Raw genomic sequence first — 6,000 nt, 5'->3', positions numbered from 1 at the left:
ATGGCTACTCCAGCCTGTGTCCAGTGACCCTGAGGAAGGGGCACCAGCAAATGGAGTCATCGGACCCTGCGAGGGCCCGCCACTGCTGACACCGGCATGTGTCCGGGTTCCTCGCCGCCCCCTCAGCCCAGCATCCCGGCTGCAGCAGCCCGTAAGTATATCCCACCACTCCTGACTAGCTGGAGTGGTGGGCGAAAATGCTGGGCTCAGGACAGCGCGCGCTGTGCGACTGCTACACAGCCTCCTTCCCCCTGCCAATAAACCTGGCAGTGTCAGAGCTGCTGATGAGACCCTGATCTGCACTCAGCAGTCAGCGTCCAGGTCTCTTGCAAAGGACCCAAGGAATCATGGAGATCGGAGGGAAGACCTAAATCAGAGGAAAGGTCCAGGGAACCCCCAGTGCATCTGCCAGCATACCACACACTCCGAGGCCAAGCCGGAGTCTCCAGTATCAGAGTGCTACTTAGAGCTTGAACTTGCGAAGGACCCAAGGAATCATGGAGATCGGAGGGAAGACAAATCAGAGGAAAGGTCCAGGATCCCTGGTACGGGAGCAATATCTCGGAAGCTGGTGGTGGTAGCGAGATGCCATCATATCGATGTCTGGTAGGCCCCAGCGATGAACTAACAGCTGGAAGATGTCTGGATGTAATGCCTACTCACCTGCATGTGCGTCTTGACGACTTAGGAAGTCCACTTCCCATTTTAAACGCCTGGGATGAAGAATGTGGACAGTGCTGGAAGAAGCCGCTCCACCCAGGTAAGGAATCTGCCGACTTCTTGCAAGGCTCCTTGACTGCGAGTGCCGCCCTGGTGATTTATGTAGGCCACCGCAGTTGCGTTGTCCGACTGTTTTCACTGGACGTCCCCGAAGTAGGTGCTGTGCTTGACAGAGCCCTGTACACGGCCCGAAGCTCCAGAATGTTGATGGATAGTTGGCTCTCCTGACTTGTCCAATGTCCCTGAAAGGTTAGTTGACAAGTTACAGCCCCCCCACCCCCGAAGGCTTGCATTGGTGGCGAGAAGGACCCAGTCCCTGGATACAGATGTGAACACTGGAGTCACTACAGTAGGGAGAGAGAAACTTCCTGGGGGAGAATTAGCCTTGAGTTTCGGACGTGACTTGATCCAATGCCTCAGAATGAGTCCCTACAGAGGCCAGGAGTGAAACTGGCCATACGCCACCATGTCAAAAGTTTACACATTAATGATCCCAGAATTTGCATGCATGAGTGGATGGACACTTGCCGCTGACTGAGAAAGGTGTGAATTCTGGTTTGTAATGACAAAATCTTGTCCGGAGGGAGGAACACTGAGCTCTGGAATTCAACAAGGCTCCCAGATGGAGCATCTCCTGGGATGGAGCAAGAGTTGGACTTCTTCCAATTGATGATCCACCCGTGTGCTTGAAGCACCTCCACCGTAATATGGATGTGATCCCTGAGAACTGCTGGAGACGGCCAAGAAAAGCAGGTCGTCCAGGTATGGTAAGATTCTGACACCCCTGCGGTGCAGATGTGCTACCATGACTTTTGTGAACACCTGAGGGGCAGTGGACAGTCCAAAGGGTAACACCTGAAATGGGTAGTGTCTGGTTTGGACAGCAAAGCTGAGAAATTTGATAATTGGCTCATATAGGGATATGTACATAGGCATCCTGTATGTCCAGTGATGCCATAAAGTCCCCTGGTTCCAAAGCTAGAATGATGGCCCGCAGGGACATGCGGAATTTGGGAATCCAAAGAAATTTGTTCAGGTATTTTAAAGTGAGGATGGGTCGGAAAGAGCCAGCTGGCTTCTAAACTAGAAAGAGATTGTCGTAAAAACCGAACCCTTTCTGAGACGGGGGAATGGGAATAGTGACTCCTGAAGCCATGAGAGAGCAAATAGATGCCTTGAGAGCTACTGCCTTTTCTGGCTGTGTAGTAAGGCCAGTGGAAAAGAACCTTTAAAGGTGGATGCTGACGAAAGGTGACAGCATATCCTTGAGACATCATGGGGCATATTCAATTGGGCTGAGGTTTAGCGAGGAAAAATCCTTGCGCCCAAATTTGGATTACCATGGGCATGGGTGCTGCCGATACTCGTGGTATCCAATTTAAAAAAAGTGGTCACTGGGTTTTCAGCTCTGAAACCCCCGCGCCCCGTAAAAAAAAAAAAAAACTGCACTTACCTGCCCGGGGGTCTCCTCGGCTCCTGGTGGCCTCCCCTCTATCTTCTCACTGAAGAGTTGGCTGCTGGGAGTCCCGAGGGCTGCTGGGAAATTGAGTTCTCCCAGCACCCATTCCGGGGGGCCACACTGACACTGGGAGGGGGGACACACATACACCTGTGTTCACACACACTCATACTCACAAACACTACATACTCACCGCTGCTGCTGGAGTCTGGGTTCCGATGCTGGATGCAGAAGACAGCACTTCGGAAGGTGAGTAATCTAAGCTAATTAGAAACTTCTAAAAGCTTAATTAGTCATTAGGAGGGGTGCCGCTGGGGTCCCAGAGCAAGTCTCACTGATTTTTCCTAAAATTATCGATTTTAGAAAAGAATCACACTTTCTCCGGAGGTGCGAGTATATAAACTTCCCGACGTGCAAAGTAGAAAAAAAAAAACGCACCTAATTGAATAGCAAAAATCCTGCACCTGCAGGAAAAGCCGTGCAGGTTTTTGCTTTTCTCGCAGCCAATTCAATATGCCCCCATTCCTCTGAACCAAGCGTCTGTTGTGGTCTGCATCCACACTGATGGAAAATGAAGCCGGCCTCCCACTCAGTGGTCCCCCAGGAGGAGGCCCGTTCCATCATGCAGCAGTCTTGTCCATTTGTTTTGAGGCTCGCTGGTGAACCAGGGTTGTTTACTTCTGGGCTTGGAACTTTTAGGAGCAGAACCCAGGCTGACCTCTGGCCTTACCCTGAGGGTGAAAGGAATGAGATGCTGAAGTCCTGGGTCTCGTAGTGGTGACAGATGGTAAGAAAGCCGATTTGGATGCAGCCAACGTAGTCACAATCTTATCCAATTGAGGACCAAACAGAACGTCACCTGAAAAGGGCAGGCCTTTTTAGATTGTGTCCCCTTTCCAGATACGCAGCCAGAGAGCTCTTCTGGCTGCCACTGCCGAAGCCGAAACTTTAGAGGTCAAAATCCCTGAATCTATAGATGCTTCAGATAGATAAGCTGCTTCTTTGATATTTTCAACTAGTAACTAAGGGCCTGATTCAGCAAGGAACGCAGTTGCTAATAAGTACACAATCGGCCGATTGTTGCTAACTGCCCATTGCGATTGCAGTGGCTACACAGACGTATCACAGAGTGATTGACAGGTAGTGCCGTTTGTGGGTAGTAATGGAGATGTGCATAAATTATCCACTGCGATGGCCTACGCAGCCTGAGGTCTCATAGCGTGCGTGGAAGTTAGCAATTTCTGAGTAAGGTCAGGGCTTGTGCAAGTGTGTGTGAGGCTGCCATTGTACTCTATTGTACCAATGTTTTCACAGTCTTGCTAAACATTACGGTTGTGTTTAAGGTAAAGTGGGCATCCTTGTGTAGTGCAGTGATGGCATTGCGATCGCAATGAATTAGCATACTATCGCAGTTGAACTGCATGCTTAATCACTATTGCATTCGCAGTTGCGTTCTGTAGTGAATGAGGCCCTAAGTCAGCTCTGTGTGTGTCAGAGGTGAGACCTTCCAAAGTGTCTGCCCAGCGGCCCACAGCTTTAGCCAATGCCAGGGCTGGATGAGCTAGAGCCCCTGCATTTACATAAATGGTCTTTGAGAAGTTTTCCAATTTCCTATCTGTAGGATCTTTAAGAGATGCCGTGTTAGAAATAGGGAGGAGGGATGACCGAATAAGCTGAGTAATGTGGGCATCCACTGGGGGAGGAGAATCCCCCTTAGCCCTATCCACAGCAGGGAGAGGGTAAACGGTAGCTATATGCTTAGAGACTTAAAGTCCATGCCTCCGCCAGGAGATCTAGTTGTGCAGAAGATGGAAATTCCGCCACTGACTTTCCTGTCTTTTAAAAACAGGTGCCTTGGATCTAGGTGGTTGCTCAGATTCCTCAACTAGCAGAATAGTCTTAACTGCTCTGATAAGAGCTAAGAGCCTCCATGTTTACAGGAGACTCTGGGACAGATGTCTCCGCTTCTGAGGTAATGGAAGCGCTATCCTCACCAGCTGAGGATATCTCTGAATCCAAACCTCTGGCAGATAACGGAGTGGAACTTTCACATGGAGCAGGTCTACCCCTAGGAGCCCAATCTTTATGCAACATCTGCTGAAAGGACGTGGACACCTGAGCTAACCCCTGGAAGAGACTGGGAATAAGTTTGCATCCAGAGTGGCTCCACCATGGGGAGCTGTGGCACAGGGACAGGTCATACTGGCATTGACATACGGTCTAACATTTGTGACATTACCTGAGTCAGTCGAGACGCCCAAGCCAGTTCTTGAGAAGAAGCCATAGGCGAATGACCTGTTGCAAGGCCCCAAAGCAATTGACACACAGACAGTCTTGATCCTGAGGGAAATGGTCGCCGCTGCAATAAAGCAGCCCCTGCTCCATGACAAAGTCCCTGGTGGTCTAGAGGTGAGCTAGGTCAGACTGGGTGCTCCTCACTACCAGCATCGCCGGAGGTCTCCTGCTCCGGCAGTGACAGCCGCTGACTCGACTGGACAATGAGCTCATCCTCAATAAATAAATAACCAGAACGACTTTAGCCTGGGCTGATTACAGCTAAAGTAGGAGGATGATGGCGGAGTTCCCAGTAAGAAGGGAAAGGATATACCGGGCTGGACTGAAAACACCAGAACGGAGACTAGCAGTGTGGAGTCCCCTTTTCATAATGTGAAACCAGCGCTAGCCTAGTCAGCAGGATCCAAATTCCTGCTGCCTAATGACAGTACTGAAGGCCTGATTCATATTTGTAATCAAATGGCACTGTTCATGCAGATTGAACGATTGTTAGCCATTGGGAATGCGCGTAAGCCAGCGATTGTATTGCAATTACGCTCACACAGAGGATTAATTTGTGAAGTGAGTGACAGGTAGGTAGTTTGTGTTTATAGGTGACGGGAGGTGACCAGAGAAACGCAGGTGTGTTGGGTACGTTTAAACACAGTTTTCTGGGCATGCATAAATTAGCCTCTGCACTCTTGCTCGCAGCAGAAGAGTGCTCTGCGTTTCTGGAGACCCGCTGTGTCTGCAACAGGTTAGACGTACTCAGAAGCTGCATGGATGCCAGATCTGCGTCAATGTTTCCGATGGTCACGCTGTTGCACATCGTCAGACAGATATGCGAAGGCAGCAGTGGGTGTCCATATGCTTTGGAGACTTTAGCAACTTTTTACAGTTGTGAGAAATGGCAGCTGCGATGGCATTTGCGTGCGGATCTGAATCGGGCCCCAGGTGAAGCTGGACAAGCCCTAGGTCATCTATCTAAGCATAACATTATATGATGCCTCTTCATGCCTGATCCTTCCACAACTGGCATCTACAACAAGATATGACACATTGCCCAGACCTACTGTACCTGACAGCTACTGTATATTGCATAGAACAAAATGGTGCCGAAAAAATCCTTAAGTCATTTGAGTGTAGTGCTGTGATTTGGGTATGACATATTTTTGGTCCTAATGCATCCCTATGCCAGCGTCTACAATATAATGTACTGTACAACATAATACTTCACATAGGTAGATAACAGTGTCATTTTCTGCATGTACAATATACAGTGTGGACTGTGATGAATGGGTTTGAGCTGGTTTCACAGAAATATAAAAGTTGCTATGAGGCCCCCATAGGTGTTGCTACATACCTGTCTGGTGGTAGATAGAGGTAGGTACTGCATGTTAACAAAATTGATTATTAACCCTTTTTGGAAACCTAATCATCAACGCATTGTGATGAGTTTCCCTAAAGCACCCTATAGCGTTATATGATTAGCAAATAGCCATGTGTCAATATGGCCTCTGCTAAATAATCTTATTCACCTGATGCTT

This window comes from Taudactylus pleione, unplaced genomic scaffold (genome assembly GCF_031769625.1).
Source record: "Taudactylus pleione unplaced genomic scaffold, aTauple2 ptg000711l, whole genome shotgun sequence".
Lineage (NCBI taxonomy): Eukaryota > Metazoa > Chordata > Amphibia > Anura > Myobatrachidae > Taudactylus > Taudactylus pleione.
This window is presented reverse-complemented; position numbering follows the sequence as displayed.